General features: G+C 48.6%; 2 long non-coding RNA genes across 4 annotated transcripts in view; one reads left to right on the forward strand and one right to left on the reverse strand.

The window, feature by feature from the left end:
- The window catches only part of LOC134529142 (uncharacterized), a 52,709-nt gene extending 46,827 nt beyond the window's left edge, over positions 1-5,882 (reverse strand). For 2 of the 3 annotated variants that reach the window (XR_010074480.1, XR_010074482.1), the window contains exon 1: positions 5,630-5,871. This is a non-coding gene — a long non-coding RNA (uncharacterized LOC134529142). Of the gene's footprint in view, positions 1-5,629 lie in introns of all 3 variants that reach the window. The other variant, XR_010074481.1, reaches the window with a different exon arrangement.
- The window catches only part of LOC134529143 (uncharacterized), a 64,948-nt gene that overhangs the window by 25,218 nt on the left and 18,447 nt on the right, over positions 1-21,283 (forward strand). The gene's annotated exons all lie outside the window — the stretch shown is intronic.

Below are 21,283 nucleotides of genomic sequence, written 5' to 3' on the forward strand. Positions count from 1 at the left end.
GTACCTACTATCTTTGCGCTCTGAGTGACTAGTCATGCATCACATGTGACTAAATGATCAGGTCACCGAAAAGCTGTGGTTCACGTCAGAAGGGGCATGGTTGCCTTCCGCAGATCCCACAATGATCCAGGGTCCCGGTTGCCTTCCGCCCGCAGTAACAAGACATGTAACAGTAGGTCCACGGACAAGCATAATTGCTGTAAAGGACGTGCAACAATAAACCATTTGTACCAGTGTTCCGAGTGTGATTCCGTAGTGTTAGCAGCGTCCGGGGGGGCTGTCACACCCCGGGGTGATTCTGTCTGGCCAAACACGGTACTGCATACATGCCATGTGGTGACTTTACACCCAGAGTTCCCAGAGTCCTATCGCTCCGTGAGTTGGTGTACGGATACACCATCCGCCAATGGCGCCCAGCAAGCGCAGGAAAGCAGTAAGTGTCAAAGTATATGATAGAACATTTCAAGAACGAAATAATATATACAATTTGTTCGAGTGAAACACAAGCTGAATTTTAAAGACTGGGTAGGAATAATCTCGAAAAGTCCCAATTCCAACTAAATAAATACTGGCATCCCAAAATAGAGTAGGCCAGGTGGAACTCTAGTCTACTTCACAATACCATGAAAAATTGACAAAAAGTATCAATAAATTAAATAGCAGTATCAAAAACCAAACTAAACTGGGCAGAATTTTATTCTTAGTACACTACCCAAAACCTACATTTCCCCCTGCTTATCCCATAAGAATGTAGCTATAGTAGTATCGTAACAAACCTCTATTGCACGATATACTGTTCCATCCAGAATATATTAGTTAAAGTCTTTATAATGTAGCTGAGCTAACCTAATCAATCAAATTGTTTTCATTACCTGAACGAATGTTAACCTAACACATTAAATTTAATATTTCAACTTACCCTTGTATCAACACCTTCTTCATTCCACATACTCACTTAATACTTCCATACACACTATTGTACATATCGGACTTATTTTTTTTTAAATTTACATGTTTTTATTGCCGACACTACTAACATTACCTTTCATTAACCTAACAACGAGCAATACACATCACACGTGGGCAATATTTTTACAGCGCGGCTTTTCCATGAAGTAATAATAAAATTCTGAAAATACTTTTTTCGAACACTACAGACGTTTCTGTATTTAACCTGGAACCAGCATCTTTATATTCGTACTGGTTTCTGGGAAATTACAAATTATAGCTTAAATTACAATACCTGTGCAATGACGCGGCCATTGCGAATTTTTTGCTGTTTATATATTATAATAAGGTAGCCTGTCCAGTGATGGGGCCACCACCATTATGTTTTAGCGCAGCAACTTTATTCTGTGACTCTTGATATATAAGTATGCGTATATTTTGTATTTGGATTCAAGGTTGCAATGAAAGTTAAATAGAAATTGAAAAAACTATAGGTACATGTGAGTCCCTACTATTCATCCAAACCCAAGCTTCAACCCTTGACAGGGATTTTCTTTAGCAGTAAGGTGGCGCGAAGCACCGACTTGTTACTTGCGATAGCACATAACCTTGCGTACAAAAAGTAATAATTAAATTTGATACACGTCAGGTTACGTGCTATCACATGTAAAAAGTCGGCGCTTCATGCCTCCATTCTGCTAAAAAAAATTTTAGTCAAAGGGTTCACGTTTAGGTTTAGATGCACAGGAGGGACACAATTTTTTTTTAATTTTTATTTATCTTCCACTACATCACATTATCCAAATACAAAATATACCTACACGTTCTTATGTATGGAAAACCAGTTCAGCAACGCAATTAAAGCACAACATGGTGATGGCCGCTTTCTCAGAAACCAGTAGGAATTTAGAAATGCTGTTTTCAAGGTAAATACAGGAATATTTCTAATTTTCGAAAGAAAGGTTTTTTTTTTCGGAATTTTATTATTACTTAACGGAAAAACTAAACTGCAAGAATATTACCCACACGCTGTCTGTAACTTCCAATTACAGCCACTAACTACTTCCCAAAAAAAATACGGTAAATATGTAGTTTAGCGGTATTTGCGAAAAAAAATTATTAAAAATCCGAACATACTTTTATTATATGCTCTTTCACTTCCTCTTTTCAAAAAACCCAGCGGAGATAAGAAATTCCAAATACTTTAGGAGTTATTGAATTTTTTAATTTTCATAGTTGGGCGATATTTGTTAAAAAAATTTAAAAATTCCAAAAATACTTTTATTCTGTGCTCTTTAACTTCCTCTTTTCATTAAACCCGGCGGAGGTAAGAAATTCCAAATACTTTAGGAGATATCGCCATTCTTATTTTGCATACAAGACCTGTGTTTATCATTCGACCGCCGCCATTTTTTTATTTTGCCGTGTGTTCGTGAATGCCTAATTAATAATTAAAATGGTCAATTAGGTCAGGTCAGCTACATTATAAATACTTTCAAACTAAGTGGGCATTAAAAATAATGTAAATTAATTTTAATGGTTGTTTAGTCTTAAAGTATTTATAATGTAGCTGACCTGACCTAATCAACCATTTTAATTATTAACTAGGCATTCACGAACACACGGGAAAATAAAAAAATGGTGGCGGTCGAATGATAAACACAAGTCTTGTATCCAAAATAAGAACGGCGATATCTCCTAAAGTATTTGTAATTTCTTATCTACGCCGGGTTTAATGAAAAGAGGAAGTGAAAGAGCGTATAATAAAAGTATTTTAGGATTTTTAACTTTTTTTTTTCGCAAATACCGCTAAACTACATATTTACCAAAAATACATATATCACTATTGTCAACTCTATTGCTACCATAACATAAAATCCTATTCAATTCCAAACTCATTGGACTACTTTTTTGATACTATTCATTTCCCCAACTTTAATTTTTACATGTAATAAGCTTCTGCACTTGCCGGAATGGAGATCTATGACTGACCCATATTTTTAATGTAACTAACATAACCTAACTAACCATTCTCAGAATTATGCACTAACTTTAATGTACCTACCCTAAAAATAATACTAGTTAAAAAGGTGAACCACCGGTATACTACTTGAAGTACCACACACCCTCTTAGAGCACGAAAACATTAAATTCTTTAGTAAATGTCTTATGTCACTGCTTTTCCGTTAAAATAAAATTACGAAAATACAATTTTCCAACACTAGAGACGTTTCTGTATTTACCCAGAAAACAGCATTACTAAAAATGTGATAGTTCATGAGAAAATACGCTTTCAACTTACATTACAATACCTGTGCATGGATGATGCCGCTGTCATTCATTGTTTAATCATATGGGTTTCTGTGTTTATTTTGAAAACTTTAGTCAACGGGGGTATTATTTTGCAGTTGTAGGGAAATATTATCTTTATATTTTCGATATGTTAGTTGTTCGTCCAAATGTCATTGAATTAAGAAATTTTTTTTTGACATTTAACAGTAGTGTTTTCAATCACATTGTAACATACTATTTATAGGTTACGTTAGCAACATAAGGTAAACATTTACTTGAGCGGTATTTCCGAAAAAAAATAATAAAAATCCGAAAATACCTTTATTTTATGCTCTTCAACTTCCTCTTTTCATTAAAATCGGCGGAGATTAGAAATTCCAAATACTTTAGGAGATATCGAATTTTTAAATTTTCTTCATATGTAGTTGAGCGGTATTTGCGAAAAAAAATGTTAAAAATCCGAAAATACCTTTATTATATGCTCTTCAAATTCCTCTTTTCATTAAAAGCGGCGGAGATTAGAAATTCCAAATACTTTAGGAGATATCGAATTTTTAAATTTCAGCACAAAACCAGCGCATTCCTGTGGCGTGCGTGCACCATTGTTTCTTGATTAAGTACAAGTATCTATTTTTTTATTGGATAATGATGTTACGTGATTGTTCGTGATAGGCCAGAATTCAAATGAACTAATACGTGATTATTTAGTTCAATTATTGTTTAAAACGGTGTTTAATTACCGCCTCCAACTTAGGTGAGTTTTTAACGTTTCTAATTTTAAAGTCTTATTTGTTATTTTGATATTGTTGCGCAAGTAATAAGTAACAAAAAAATTTACGTGAGTTGTTACTGTACATCCTTTGTTACGGGTTTGTTAGGTAAGGTCAGTTACATTATAAATAATTTAAAACTAAAGAATAATTAAAATTAATTCACATTATTTTTAATATCACCTTAGTTTGAAAGTATTTATAATGTAACTGACCTGACCTAATCGACCATTTTAGTTTACTGTTCACCCTCTGTCCGGGTTTGTTTGGTCAGGTCAGTTACATTATAAATATTTTAAAACTAAACAGCCATTAAAATTAATTCACAAAATAATTTTTAATGTCGGCTTAGTTTGAAAGTATTAATAATGTAACTGACCTAACCTAATCAACCATTTTATTAATTACGCATTCACGATTCACGTATTCACGAACACACAGCAAAATAAGAAAAATGGCGCCGCTCGAATGGTTCCACAGGTCTTGTATTGCAAAATTAAAAAATTCGATATCTCCTAAAGTATTTGGAATTTCTTATCTCCACCGCTTTTAATGAAAAGAGGAAGTTGAAGAGCATATGATAAAGGTATTTTCGGATTTTTAACATTTATTTTCGGAAATACCGCTCAACTACATATGATGAAATTTAAAAATTCGATATCTCCTAAAGTATTTGGAATTTCTTACCTCCGCCAATTTTAATGAAAAGAGGAAGTTGAAGAGCATAAAATAAAGGTATTTTCGGATTTTTAACATTTTTTTTTTCGGAAATACCGCCCAAGTAAATATTTACCCAACATAAAAAATACTTTGTGCAATATATTGTGGACGGTTGGTTGGGTAAGTATAGCGACATTAAAAATACTGTGAAATTGTTAATTTAGGTTAGCAACGTTAAAAATACTTTTAAAATATATGAACAGTTGGTTGGGTTAATAAAGCTACATTAAAAACACTGTCAACTCAAGTCAATGGTTGGTTAGGTCACGATGGACACATCTTAAATTGGTAATTCCTAAGTAACCTAAAAGTATTTTATTGTTTTTTTATGTAGCTATTCTAACCGAACCAACCATCCCCAATGTTTGAAAGTATATAAGCTAACCTTAATCATTCACAATATTTGAATTAAGTTCATCAAAACAAACACACAAACCGACACACGTAAACAATTAATAGAGGCGGCAGCTGCAATGCACAGTATCGAAATTAGCTAAAAACTGTGATTTCTCAGAAACTAGAAGAACTTTATAAATGCCGTTTTCAAGTTAAATACAGGTATGTCACTAGCGTTGCAAAATTGTATTTCCATAAATTTATTTTTACTTTGCGGAAAAGCCGTGACGTAAGACATTTACCAACTCTTCTGGTTGAAAAAATTCCCAAAACTTTTTTTTACTATTTTGAATGATTTTAAACACACGACTTCTTTATTACTAAAACGTTAACGCCACTTTTAAAATTATATGTGGTAATAAACCTGTAGGCATATCCGTATTACGAAGCTTGTGACCTAATTACAAGTTTTATTTTAGAATTACAGCTGGTACGTAATAGAATAAGATATTAAGAATACTACTGTAATAAAGAGTGATAAGAAAACACACATCAATAGATACCTAATGGTGTTGAAATTTTTAAGCCAGTAAAAATAAACTGGTCGATTGTAGTTCCAAACCAAAAACTCGTCTCCATCTGAGGAAATAAATAAATGTTAAACAAACATTACAAAAAAAGCAATAATATTACTTCCTTGCTGTACGGAACAAACATTGTTATTTACTTCAGGTATATATTACATTAGGAGCAACCTGGCGGCAATTTTTTACTTTCACGTGTGACCTTTTAAATTTTAGTTGTTTTTTTCTTTCCTACCAACGACATTCTATTAAATATTGTAGTATGACAATATCGGAAACTTGTAAAAAACGCGACACAGCGAAGAGCGAACCTAGCGGCATAGAGTGTAAACGAAAGAAAAAGGTGTTTGAAATGTGTTTGGCACAAGACAATTATGGTTCTACTTGCGAATAATTGAGAATAGTGTTTGTGAATGGTAATTCAAAATGTAACTAAATGTTTGTGATGTGTTTAATAGAAAAAAATTACAGTGTTTCTAACTGCACTGATTACTTTTTTTTTTACATAAATTTTCAACAGACTCATCACGGTAAAGCCAGTTCTACAATGGCACAGAAACGCAAAAAATGTCAATTGCAAATTAAGGTTACGGAATATTAAATTAATAAAATATATATTATGCTGCGAGATAATAACAACGGCACAATTTACTTATATAATAATAAATAACCCACAAAATACATTGCAGCTTGGGCGAACACTCGTGTTCTACCAAACTGCTACTCTGGCGGATGAACACCAGTTAACGCAAGGTATAAGAAAAAAAAATTAAATAAACATATGTGTCAATATTACGGAGACAACAGAGGTAAACGTAGTTTCAAATTTAAATTCTTTAAATTTATTTTATTTACATAGAGTTCATGAACAAAGACACTATAAAGGTTTATAATGCATGGCATAACAGCCTCGTACATCAAACTCATTTAGATCAGAACTTATAATAATTAAATTAAGAGCATGTTGCTTGTAAATATGAAACTCTTAACAAATTCATTATAAATAAATGCAGTGATTTAAATAGTTAACAAGATATGTGAGTACATGTTTCATAATCAAGGTAAAGCACCCTAACAGGAACTCATGCCAATGAGGCGTACAAAATGATCAAGATAGGAACAATAGTTGCACGAACATTGTCTACAATGCTTATAATGTTGACTGATACAATAATTCGTTCTTTGATGTAAATAGTGCAAATAGACGCAATAAATAAATATATATTCGTGCAAAGCGCATAAAATAGAGATGTGGAAACAGCCCCACAGGCGAATAAAAACCCCTGGTTGAAATTACAATAAATTTACAGCATGTTTACCAGATTCAAATAATTATTGGACCCATGTAAAAAGTTTATCAAACTGACGTCGACCGGGGCTACGCCCTCCCTAAGCCCGAAGTGCCGATCGCCACCCCTCTCCTCCCACCACCTCCCTCTAAACAAACCTCCCGCCCCGTGCGTGTGTGTGTGTGTGTTGGGCGCCCGGCAAGAGGCGGTGTTAGAGTCGGTGCGACGACCCCTTTCTTTTATTAAAATAAGCATAATGTATAAACCTTTTTATGTAATAAAATATCACTAATTGTCACACCTCAAGTTTTAGTAAGTAAGGACAGCACAGCGCCCCATGCGGGCATCCGCAGAACTACCCGCCAATAGTTTTTAAACTTTAATAAGAAATAACACCATAACTAAAGGTTGTTAATTATAAATAAGTGTACTTAAATTTTGTTTGTTTGTTAAATAATGTTTGTTTGGTTATGTATGTTACCGGGCGGCTACCTGGTAACATAACGGGAACTTAACGCTTCCCGGCGGCCATGATGCCCTGGTCTCGTCAGTCTGTTTCCGTTCGCCGCCTGGAGTAGGAGCGGCCCGCGCACCTCGTCGACTTCATCTCTTTTGTTCACTGATCCATTAGTTTCCGTCGCATCTTTAGATAAATCTAAAACCTTTTAACTTCTTCGAGGCCTGCTCCAGGTGGTAGACTCTTTCGCATAAATATTTGTTTTCCGTTTACGGATATTTCGTACGCGTAATACGTGATTGACTCTCGAGGCCAGGCCACGCGGTGACCTGGTCAGCCTATAAACCGGTTATCACCCACAACGGTTTTTTGTTTAGTACTTTACGTAAAACTCTTTTAACATTTTTGTAAAGTGACGTGTAATAAAATCGCTGGTAATAAAATCACTAGCTCAGAATGTGTGGTTCAGTGGTCACGTGTATAATTCCCTGAGTTCCGAGGCATGTGGGACGCCTCAAGAGCCCACGAACACGACGCACGAGGGGGGGAAATTAGCCTAGCCCCACACGGGTCACGTCACGACCCTGAGCCGAGAGTTCGTAGCCGGGTCCACGTGCCCTTCCACGTGGTGGCACCCATATTACTCCGTTTTGCGTCCATCCAAAATCCCCCCCCCCCTACGACAAGTGGCGCCCAACGTGGGGCTAGGCAACGATCCGCGAAATAGAATATGTGAGTTGTGCGGTTGTGCCGCGGAACGCGCGGAATAACAACCATTGTGCGCGCGGACTGCCTAACGGTATTCCGGTCGGCCGTACACGTAAACAACACGTGCGCACATGGAATTCCGGACCACGTGATCGACGATGTTCATCACAGAGGTGAGTGTGACTGTTGGAGAGTGCCGGGACATGTACGAGGACGAGTGTGTTGGGTGCTATTATCCGCGAACTGAGTGGGACACGGGCCGCAGGATAGCCAAGGGGTACGAATGTGGTTGGTGCTGTGAATATCGCACGCTCGGTGTGACATTCTGCGATGCAAGAGAAAAATGTCCTGGAGGAGACGGTAACGGGTATCGCTGCCAAGATTGTGCCGGCCTATGGCATCGGGGCTGCATCGGTGACAACGAATGAGCCATCTTGCGACGGTACTTCACGTTCACTTGCCCGTCATGTGCCGCCTACAGAGACGCTAACTCGACGCCGACCACTCACTCCCTGAGCTATCCTCAGACGCTGCCCGACTCGAGAACGCCTGTCTTCACAACACCCGTCAGTCCATGTCCAGAACTTCCTGTTTCCAGACTGCCACCTGCTCCAATCCCTCCGCCACTCATCGATGTAAGTGTTCCCGACCAGATCACCAAACAATATCCTTCGCCACATGGCTCTCTGCCATTTGTCGACAACACTCCACTGGTCCCGACGCCACTGGTCAAGCCGATCCCGTCCCCGCTCGTCGACTTGACTCGACCGGACTTGACCACACACTCCCACGGCTCCCTGCGATTCGTCTACAAGACGCCGCTCGTCCCGACGCCTACGCCGCCGACGCCGACCAAGAGACGCACGTCACCGACCGGCTCGCCGCAGTCAGCACCACTCCCAGCGACTCGTCGCTTGTCCACGACGTCCCCCGACGCCAGAACTACCTCGCCCCCGCCCGCCGCCGCAGCTCGCCGCCCAACCCCACCCCCACAAAGGTACGTTCTGATGCCGCCCGACTCGTCACAGACACTCGACTCGCTGCTTGCACGGCCTGACTCGTCACCGACGCCTTGTGACTCGTCGCCTTGTGAGTCGTTGCCAACATCATGCATCACGACGCTGCCGCCTCCTGGTTTCGACATCATCCTGCTGTTGAATCGCCCTGCCACGCTCGGCGTCCCGATGCCGACGCGTCGCCTAATTGACGCACTGCCACCCGGATTTGACGCCATCATGTCGCCGGACTGCCCGGCCACATCACCGCCAACCGCACCCGTAGTCGAGAAAGTGCCATGCAATGAGACGCCCGACGTCCCGACGCGCCAACGCGACGCCTGATTGACGCACTGTCACCCGAATTTGACGCCATCATGACGCCGGACTGCCCGGCCACATCACCGCCAACCGCACCCGTAGTCGAGAAAGTGCCACGCAAAGAGACGCCCGGCGCCCCGACGCTGATTCGACGCCTCAGTGACGCACCGCCGCCCGGATTTGGTCCACTGTGTCCGCCTGGCTCTGAGACACAGCTGGTATGGCCTGCGAGCTTCCATCCGACGCCGACTGCGCCGCTATCAGACCATCGCGCCGAGACGCCCAGCACACCGAACGAGACGCCCTCCAAAACAGACCAAGACGCCTCAGACCTGTCCGAGGCGCACGTTGCGAGGAGACGCCGGCCTACGACTCCAATCGTACAACGGATACGCCGCCGCCTTGTCTGGCTGCCCGAAACGTTTCGTGCGTGTCGCAAGACGGCTGGATTGCGACGCCCAGCAAAGAAGCCACTGCAGTCGCCGTCTCAGCTAGTGTCACTGTGCCCGCCTGACGCGGCACGGGTTGACGCCGCGACGCCCCGCCAGAACACTCCACAAGCCACGAGCGTGATCAAGACCTGGGCCGCACAGCCAGCACAGGCCGCTAAGCACCAGCCTGTCAGCGAGGCCGAGCCGGGCCGTGCCGAGCACCGCCCACACCTGCTGCCCGCCCGCAACGAGCCGCCAGACCGCAGTCACCCCACCAGGCGGCAAGCACCTTGGCCGCCGCCGATCCAGAGCCGCTACCGCCGCCCGCCACAAGGGACAGCTGGTGGGTCGCCACCTCCTGGTTAGTGTACCAGCGCCATGTGTCTGTGTTCCTCGACCACAAACGTAAACATTGCCACGTGGGAGTGCATAATGTAAGCAGTGGAGGCCCCCACCCCCGCGCCGCGCTACATCCTACGACCGCGGCGAGCCGCGGCGCCGCCCCGATTCTGCAACACACCGGACGCCGTAAGATCGTCACATCGGGCTCCTTCAGGGGGGGGGGCAATTGACGTCGACCAGGGCTATGCCCTCCCTAAGCCCGATGTGCCTCACGCCGTCGCCACCCTTCTCCTCCCACCACCTCCTTCTATTCAAACCTCCCGCCCCGTGCGTGTGTGTGTGTGTTGGGCGCCCGGCAAGAGGCGGGGTTAGAGTCGGTGCGACGACCCCTTTCTTTTATTAAAATAAGCATAATGTATAAACCTTTTTATGTAATAAAATATCCCTAATTGTCACGCCTCAAGTTTTAGTAAGTAAGGACAGCGCAGCGCCCCATGCGGGCATCTGCAGAACTACCCGCCAATAGTTTTTAAACTTTAATAAGAAATAACACCATAACTAAAAGTTGTTAATTATAAATAAGTGTACTTAAATTTTGTTTGTTTTTTAAATAATATTTGTTTGGTTATGTATGTTACCGGGCGGCTACCTGGTAACATAACGGGAACTTAACGCTTTCTGGCGGCCATGATGCCCTGGTCTCGTCAGTCTGTTTCCGTTCGCCGCCTGGAGTAGGAGTGGCCCGCGCACCTCGTCGACTTCATCTCTTTTGTTCACTGATCCATTAGTTTCCATCGCATCTTTAAATAAATCTAAAACCTTTTAACTTCTTCGAGGCCTGCTCCAGGTGGTAGACTCTTTCGCATAAATATTTGTTTTCCGTTTACGGATATTTCATACGCGTAATACGTGATTGACTCTCGAGGCCAGGCCACGCGGTGACCTGGTCAGCCTATAAACTGGTTATCACCCGCAACGGTGTTCTTTAGTAGTTTACGTAAAACTCTTTTAACATTTTTGTAAAGTGCCGTGTAATAAAATCACTGGTAATAAAATCACTAGCTCAGAATGTGTGGTTCAGTGGTCACGTGTATAATTCTCTGAGTTCCGAGGCGTGTGGGACGCCTCAAGAGCCCACGAACACGACGCACGAGGGGGGGAAATTAGCCTAGCCCCACACGGGTCACGTCACGACCCTGAGCCGAGAGTTCGTAGCCGGGTCCACGTGCCCTTCCACGTGGTGGCACCCAGATTACTCCGTTTTGCGTCCATCCGAACCCCCCCCCCTACGACAAAACATAAAAATACAGACGTGATGTGTCATGTGTAAGCAAGGCGAGGCCGTCCAGCGTGATGCGAGGGGAGCGCACAGAGAAGCAGATAGCAAAGTTATAGGCCTAGCAAAGTTATGGGGCGAACAGCTGTATTAAAGCTGACCAGGAGCAAACAAAGATTAAAAGGCTAATACACTAGCACTACGATCAGGAGATCCATAAGTGTCATTTACAAAGAAATGACAATAAAAAAAGCAACAAAACTAGGTCGAACAGCAAGGCGATATTAAACGAAGGCCTTTCCAAGGAAGCATCATGCAGTTAGGCTGCTTACGTTAATCCTGTGAGTGAAATAAACTACGGCAGGGAAGAGGCTGATAGCAGGTTACGTTAGTGTTTGCCAAATAGCGACATGAAGTTGAGGCCGGGCCCCATCAGAGTCCCAACTCCCACTGCAAGCACATACTCTTGTTTTTCTTCCACAAGGTTACACTTGCCCAGATGGGGCCTAACCTGCATATTAAATTCAAAATGAAACCAAAATCAAAACCTATGCTGAAAAATGTAAGGTGGCAAAAACATTGACCGAACACAAATATATTTTCCAAGTTTATTGTTAATCTTTATATCTCATAAATAGTACAAAAATAGTTAGATCTCATAAATAACAAATATTTTATAATTGACTAGAGATATCTCATAAATAGTACAAAAATAGTTAGATCTTATAAATAACAAATATTTTTTAATTTACACACAATAAATATATCTGACTTTAATGCTTTCTTTGGTTTTTCAAACTCTAGGCTGGAAGAGCCAACATTTATTATAATGTACATTTAAATGCTTCATGTCTTTAGACCAAACATAAACAAACTATTACAACTCGCAAGGAAAAGGTCTTTGGAGAGTTAAAATAAATTATTGAAATCAATATGGCCCCCAACAACAAGCAAAATGCACAGGAGGTGCAGCAAATTTTACCAAGTGCCAATCCACATTATCTAAGGCAACACTAAGTTTAAACAGGTGCATCATATTCGCACAAAACACAAGTCCAACAAATACTACTCAAAGTTATTTTCATCATTATCAAAACTTTAAACTCTACTGGCCATTCTATAACAAATAATTACAACACTCATACTTAGCTCTCCAAAACACCTTGCCTTCTGTCAATCTCTCTCTCTCTCTCTCTCTCTCTCTCTCTCTCTAATGCCTCATGATGATGTTGGTGATGGTCCTGCTGCTCCATGCCTAACTGATCAAAATTCCGAGCTTACATACCCATTTTTCACCCCCCCCCCCCCCTTTCCCAACCCATTGCCCCTACAAATCTCGGGATTAATAGAGATGATTTTCGAATGCTCTAGAAGGATCTTGATACCAGTTCACATAATCGATAAACAACCAATTTCCAGGATTTATTCTTCTTCTTGCTAAATCCGGAGTTGGTAACACTGAATTCGATGTTGTGTAGGAATGAAGTCTCCACATTGTCTATGTTATTTTGTTTGAAAGTGCACTGTATTTTGCCGCACACAGCCGTTGCCTATCTATGAGTCGTGACGTCACAAGATGTCAGTTTATTCCTACACGTCAACATGAAAGGTAAGCTTCTTCATGTCCTTAAATGTTTTGTGGTAGATTGTAAATTAACGTCTCGTGACCACAAGTTAAGGGCAACATCGCCGATACTAACCTAGTGTAATGTAGACGTGCACACCACAGCTGGACGACCAAGCATGACCACAGGCATAGGTACCCCGCTAGTACCTGAAGAGTAGAGTAGAGTCTCCGAGACCCGGGAAACAGGAGCTTAAATAGCCAACACAGATGGCGCTGATGCAGTGGCGGAGAGGAGAAACTAAGGGGAAGTAGGGGGAAAGAGGAGGGGGAAAATGCTACTACGACTGGACAGGAGGAGGGGAAGGAGGGGAAGAGGGTGGGATTGCTGGACCATGCCGACTGCGAAGTGAAGCACATGCTTCAGCATATTAATGTAACATTAGATATTCCTATAAAACAATTTTAACAAATGATTAGGGAGGATACGCTCTAAAAGTTTGACGCCAACCGCCGGTGCTCCCTCTGGTCCGCAAAGGTCGTTATGCCACAGCAACACTGGCTCCGAAGTGCGACGAACACGCCCGAGCGCGATCTTCACAAAGTGTAAGAAAGTGCACCGCAACGAACGCCGCGACGACGACAGCGCCCGGCCGGGTGTGGCAATGCGCCTAATTAAACACTTGATTATTTTGTAATTAAAACAACCAAATTAATAACAATTTAAAAGAAGGGTTCATGTAAGGGTAATTATGTCTAATTGTCTTATAAGCATATGTTGTGTAATTTGTTTCTAAGTCCAAAACTGGTCGGGTCGGTTTTCCCGCGTTCCACGCGTTTAGGCGCGAGGCCGCCGGGCGGTCTCGCGCTCAGTCTTGAACTCGGGCTCCCAGGGGTCGGACGCTCCGCGAACGTCGGGCCAGCACTTCTAGTTTCTCTTCAACATTTCAGCAATAGTGTAAGTTTCTACAAACCTTTCATTTAGCTCGGCGCCGACCCCACTTAAGTCGCACGATACTTCGTGCGACACTTGACTTAATATTTAATTCCCGTTAGGGATTTTGTTTTAACGTAATACGTAAGGCCATGTCCAGTTTAAGGACCGCGTAATATTGGCACGCAGTTTTAGGCTCCAGTAGCCAATTAATTGTTACCGTCGAGAATCTGGTGAAAGATTGAATAACTTTCATATTGTAACTTTCTTCATGCTTTAGTGTAATTAGTAACGTGTGTTTTAAGTGACTATCTTGCCACGCATTGAGACTTTACGCGTACGTCGCTCACTGACGTGACTGCATAACTTTTCGAGTCTTTAGTTTTGTCGCAGGCTAGACTGCAAACCACCCTAATCACAGGGACTCCGCTATTCGTTAACTTTGCTGTATAATTTGTTGTATCCGCAACTCCGTGACTGTATGTTAAATCTTACTCAGAGACACGTAGCCACAGCTTCAACCCGTCGATCCACTTTGCAATCTATCCTGGTCGCGCATATTATTCGCCGGCGTTACGTGTGTCACAGCGGTACGACAACGGACGCGGCCAGTAAAAGGACCATCCAGTGTATCGACGTTGAATAAAGTGCAGTGTTCTGATAATCTGTTCATTAATTATTTTTAAGGCGTCCTGGGTGGCCTAAACAGCCCAGGTAATTTCTGAACGTAATTTTCAAACTCCGAGACGCACTCCTGCCTGCAGCCACGAGGCCGAACCCCCGTTAAAAACCCTGAGATATTTCACATTATTAATAATAAATTTAAAAGCTAAAGACAGGCAGCGGGAGTGGCGTCATTTGTCGCCCAACTAGTGTGGCTTTCAAAAACGAACTTAGTGGACGTGTTTTGAACTGTAAAGTACATTTCGGGACTATTTAATAAGGAACATGTATATTTTAAAATTTTTTCTAACTTCATTTCTTAACTCCAACGCGAGTCTCACGCCAAGGCGGCAGCGGAAGCCGGCGCGCCAGGTCACAGGATGCGGCGCCGCGAGATAGCGACCTGACGACGGCGCGGCAAGATAACGACGGGAGATCGGTTTCGCCGCGACGCGATAACGTCGGCATCGCGAGATACGGCCGGGATCGGTTACACGGCGTCTCACCGGGATCGGTGACGACTCGGAACCACGGGAACGGCGCGTCGCAACCGCGGGACACCTGCGCGGCGCAGAGTGACGTCACAGACAGACAGCCGCGCACGCAGCACCGGGCTTCCGCGGGACAGGAGGCGTGCGAGCACGGGACACCGACTCGGGGGTGAGGGGAGGCGGTCCTCCCTACCTGCTCGCGCCCTGTCAACGATGCCCTGATCCGTCGTCCGGACAGACAGCCGCGCACAGCCGCGCTCAGCCACGCGCGCATCACCGGGCTTCCGCGAGACAGGAGGCGTGCGAGCACGGGACACCGACTCGGTGGTGAGGGGAGGCGGTCCTCCCTACCTGCTCGCGCCCTGTCATCGGCGTCCTGATCCGGCGATCGGACAGTCAGCCGCGAACGCGTAACAGGTCACAAGCCAATATGAACGGGGACGACCCGTGGGAGATGTGCTTACGGGCGGGAAAGCACGCCGCGGAGACGAGCACCGCAAGACGTCCCGGGGACGAGAGGGACCAATCCGCGAAACAGGAACCACAGAAACTGGAGTCGCGAGTAGGCGAGTGCCAAGCCGCGCAGTGCCGCGGACGCGACGACGAGCTAGCCACGTGTTACCAGTGCGGCACGCTACGTCACCGGACATGTACAGTCGCGCGGGAGTTTCTGACGTTTCGGGACGGACTATTCATGTGCCAAGCGTGCGAGAGCAGGGCGATCGCGCCGGCGCCAGTAGCAGTCATGCCCGGCCCAGTCCGCGCAGGCGCCGGAGTAAGACTCCCCGAATTCGCCGGGCAAGCACATGAAGACCCGGGGGCATTCGGCCGCACCTGCCGAGACCGTTTGGCCCGTTACAGCGTCCCACTCGACGAATGGACAGAGCGGGTGAGCGAACAGCTGAGGGGAGCTGCACGGGACTGGTGGACCATGGTCGGAGAAGGAGAGATGCCCTGGGACGATTTCATGTCCCGTCTGGAAAGCCGTTTCGACGACGCGCGGGCACGCGCGCAGTGTCGACGGTCCCTGTTTTGCACCCCACAAGGCGACGGAGAGGACGTGGAGGCGTTCATTCGGGCCAAGGTACGACTTCATCGCCGCCTAGCCACGGGCGGTTATCTAAGTGAGGCACTAGGGATAGTGGTCGAGCTGATGCGGCGGGAGCTGCGCCTTCACCTGAGGGGGGCCACTGGTCGGGACCTGGAGGATTTCGTACAGCTGGCCAGGGAGATCGAGCGGGACGTACAGGCATTGCTGCGGCATGTGGCGCCGGAGGATCGACTGGCGGTAGTGCCCTACAGGGCCCCCGCGCCTTCAAACGCTGCACCGGCGGGCGAGAGACGGGACCGCACTCCTCCGACGGCCGCACGCCGTCCCGACCAGGCAGCCCAGCAGACCCGACGAACAGGCGAGCAACATACACGGCCACCTAAGTGCCGGTACTGCCAAGGGGTGGTGTATCATTGGCACGAAGTCTGCCCCACCCTCGCCGCGCTGCAGCAGGCTCAGCGCTCAGGAACGTCGCCGGCGCCCCAAGTAGGGGGCAGCGTACCAGCGGGCTACTGCCCCCAGCTCACGGCCTTGTCACCAGAGACCAGGCCTGCCCGCATCGACTCGCCAACCGCCACGGCAGGCGGTGGTGCCTCGCACCACGTGTCGCCGCCCCACCCCGGGTCGCCGCCGCGCCACGCCGACTCGTCGGCGCACCCGGCGACTCCGGCACCACCTGCGGGGCGCGACCACGCACCACCGCCACCTGTCACGTCAGGCGGTGGTGCCTCGCACCACGTGTCGCCGCCCCGCCCCGGGTCGCCGCCGCGCCACGCCGACTCGTCGGCGCACCCGGCGACTCCGGCACCACCTGCGGGGCGCGACCACGCACCACCGCCACCTGTCACGTCAGGCGGTGGTGCCTCGCACCACGTGTCGCCGCCCCGCCCCGGGTCGCCGCCGCGCCATGCCGACTCGTCGGCGCACCCGGCGACTCCGGCACCACCTGCGGGGCGCGACCACGCACCACCGCCACCTATCACGTCAGGCGGTGGTGCCTCGCACCACGTGTCGCCACCCCGCCCCGGGTCGCCGCCGCGCCACGCCGACTCGTCGGCGCACCAGGCGACTCCGGCACCACCTGCGGGGCGCGACCACGCACCACCGCCACCTGTCACGTCAGGCGGTGGTGCCACGCACCACGTGTCGCCGCCCCGCCCCGGGTCGCCGCCGTGCCACGCCGACTCGTCGGCGCACCCGGCGATTCAGGCAGCGCAGACGGCAACACCAAACTGGCTGGGGCGTGCAGGGGGCAACGCGGAGGCGCTGATCCGTGTGCCGGTCCTGGTCAACGGGCGACCTGTCCACGCACTGGTGGACACCGCGGCGAGCCACTCCTACATCGCCGCCCACCTGGTACCTAAGGCAGAGCTGGAGCCGGGGGAGGAGGATGTCCTCCTGGCCACTCGTGGGACCCGTGCGCTCACATCTGGGCGCGCCCAGGTAACGATCACCATCAGAGATATGACTAGTCAGACCACTGCCTTGGTGCTGCGGGAGTTGAGGGACGACCTCATCCTGGGCCTCCCGTGGCTCGTCCAGGAGGACGCATCCATCGACGTAAGTGACGGTAAGGTACACGTGGGACGTACGAGCCGCAGGACGGTGTACAGCGTCGGCGGGGACAGGCCCCTCGCGACCGCACCAGCCATTACCATAGAGGAGTTGCGTAACGAGGTACCGAAGGAACACGTAGGTCGGTTCAATGAGGTCCTAGCGCAGCAACCGCAGGTGTTCGCGGCCGCGGACATGCTTCGCCGCACCACGGTAACACAGCACACGATCCCGACCCGTCCTCACGAACCTAAATTCGTAAAACCCTATAGTTTTGGACCCAAAGAACGTGAGGCCATTCAGGTGCAGATAGCGGAGATGCTACGGGACGGGGTGATTGAGCCAAGCGAGTCACCTTACAACTGTCTAGTGGTGATGGCGAAGAAAAAAGATGGCTCACTCAGATTTTGCGTTAACTTTAAGCCCATCAATTCCGTCACCATACCAGCACCTCCACCTCTCATCAACATAACCGACGCTCTGGCGGGGCTGGGAGACGCCCGCGTCTTCACCTCACTAGACCTGAAGTCAGGGTATTGGCAGGTCCCAGTGTGCCCGGAGGACAGACCCAAGACAGCCTTCACTGCCCCCGATGGCCGCAGGTTCCAGTTCTGCGCCATGCCGTTCGGGCTGATGGACGCCCCCGCGACATTCCAGACCATGATGGTCCGCGTCCTGGATGGGTTCGTGGGCAAGTTTGCCGCGGCCTACCTGGACGACGTGATCATCTGGTCACGTACGTGGGAGGAGCATGCGCAGCATCTTGCCATGGTCCTCGAGCGGCTGGCCAGACATGGGCTGACCTGCGCGCCACACAAATGCCACGTAGGCGCCACGGAACTTGAGTACCTAGGTCACATCGTGAGCGCGGACGGATGCCGACCCCTGCCAGCGCAACTTGACCTAATTGAGTCCAAAACCGCACCACATACCCGCAAACAATTGCAGCAACTCATAGGCCTACTCAATTGGTTGAGGGGCTTCATTCCCCACTTCGCCACTGTCACGGCGCCGATGACAGCCCTTCTCTCTCCCAAGAACAGGTTCAGGTGGACAGACGAGGCGGACCGCGCGCTGGCTGACGTGAAGCGTTTGTTCCGGGAGTGCCACACCCTCGCCCGCCTCCGCCCCGAGGAGCACGTGTTCCTGCAAACGGACGCTAGTCAGGAGGGGATGGGGGCGGTGCTGTACCAAGTAGGTCCGGATGGGGAACGGCGCGTAGTGGAATACGCGAGCGCCAAGTTCAGCCCAGCGGCGCGCCGCTACCACGTTAACGAGCAAGAGTGCCTCGCGGTCGTGTGGGCGGTGGGGCGCTACCGACATCACCTGGAGGGTAGGCCATTTACCCTAAGAACTGATAGCCAATGTCTCAAATGGCTCGACTCGGCACAGGGCCGGAAGTCGAAGTTCACGCGGTGGGCTCTGACACTCCAGAACTTCGACTTCCACGTCGAGCACGTTCCAGGGCGCGAAAACCAATTGGCGGACGAGCTGTCGCGACATCCCGACCCTAACACGGAGTATCACGACAAGGGCAGCTGGGAGGAGCTGCTACCGCCCGTAGGACACCCCGCGCACACTCCTGGGACAGGCGAACCCACAGTTCTGTACGCCACCAACTCCAACCCAGATCCAGACACGTCTTCCCCGGACACGCTCACGGCCCTACATCGTGTCGTGCTGGAGGCACAGCACGACGACGAGTCAACAAGGGGGTGGGTGGCCAGGTGCGGGGAGCAGGTGCAGCCGCACCACAGATGCGTGGACGGGACGCTGCTGACCCGGGTACCAGGGGACAGGGGGGCCTGCAGAACATACGTGCCCGTAGCGGCCCGGGCAGCTGTCATCAACTTCTACCACGATCATGACCTGGCCGGCCACCCGGGCGCGGAGCAGACACGAGAGGCGCTAAGTCGGGAGTTTCACTGGTCCGGTGTTACCGGGGATGTCCGCGACTACGTGCAGAGGTGCCAGCTGTGTCAACAGCGCAAGTCGCGGCGAGCCGACGGAGTAGAGCAGCAGCAGCCCCGCAGACCAACGGAACCCTTTCACACACTTGCCTTAGACATCATGGGACCATACCCCCGCACGTCACGCGGGAAAAGGTTCTTGGTCGTCATTACCGATCTTTTCACCCGCTGGGTGGAAGCATTCCCGGTCTCCAACGTCAGGTCAGGCACCATTCTGTCCCTCCTTGAAACGGAAATTTACCCACGATTCGGCTTCCCAAAAGTGCTTCTGACAGACAATGGGTGCCAGTTCACTGGGGGGCGCTGGCGAGCGCCAGTGGGGAGTTCTTCACCATACCACTCCTACGTACCACCCTCAGGCGAATCCCACCGAGCGGAGGAACCAGGAGATAAAGGTTCAGCTCCGCCTCCGCCTCGGGGAGGATCATTCAAAGTGGGACATACACCTACCAAAACTCCTGTATTGTCTGCGCCGACGTACCAATGTGGTCACGGGCCACTCTCCAGCCGAACTCCTCCTGGGGCAGAACCTGGCCCTACCTGGGGAGTGTCGGGTAGCCGCTGCGGCCACTGAAGATCTATGGGGGGAGGAGATCGCAGCCATGAGGGAGCAGGCACGCGTAAAACAAACACAGTTCCTGGCCCACAAGACACCGCAATCCACCCGCCCGCCGACTCAGCTTGAGCCCGGTCAGTGGGTGTACGTGCGGCAACACCATTTGTCTTCCGGAAAAAATAACTTCTGCGCGGGGCTGGCCCCCAAGTGGTCAGAACCCCGTCAAATTCTGTGGCGAACCGGGCCGTCAACATACACCGTGCGCACCCCCAGCGGACGACCGGCCAAAGTGCACCGAGACGACCTGCGTCTCGCAGCACTCCACCCGGCCCCAACAGGGGCGGGAACCCCGGATGATAGGCCACCAGGCACACCTCCGGGCCCGGTTCCGGGCTCGCCCGAACCGGACGTAACTAACCCACACCGACACCACGACGGCCATACAACCTCCACTTCACCCAACCTCCCTCCTCTTGCAGGAAGTTCCGCACCAAGGACTCCAGCCGAGTCCATCAACATCATGGACTCCACGGTCCCCAACGGCCTCCCACCCAGCCTCCTTCCTCTTGCGACAGACAATACCAACCTAAACCCGATCCCTCTGGAGGGGGAGGAGACGACTCCCCTGGTCTGGCAGCCGGACGATGGGGACGCGCCCGAGGTGGAGGGCGAGGTCGACGAACCCTGGTGGCCGATGGACGTCAGCTTGAGCGAGTCCGCGTTTAATATGTCCGTTGAGGAGCCTACGTCAGAGGGGGAGGGTGAGACTGTGCAGAGGCGGTATCCGCAGAGGCGGCGGCGTTTGATAACCCGCACGTGCTGCTCACAACCACAACCGACAGTTGGAGGCGCGATAAGCTCCGAGAAGGAGTGCACGACCGAGAACAACAGGGTCGGTGGTGAGGGGGAGGAGCAGACACTTGTAGATGTTAGTGTTAGCGAAAATACCATACCTCGCCCCCCGGTGCATTCACAGGACTACGTCGCCGGAAATACACAGAAACAGGGAACGACAAGCGTCCCGGAGGTGA

This window comes from Bacillus rossius, chromosome 2 (genome assembly GCF_032445375.1).
Source record: "Bacillus rossius redtenbacheri isolate Brsri chromosome 2, Brsri_v3, whole genome shotgun sequence".
NCBI lineage: Eukaryota > Metazoa > Arthropoda > Insecta > Phasmatodea > Bacillidae > Bacillus > Bacillus rossius.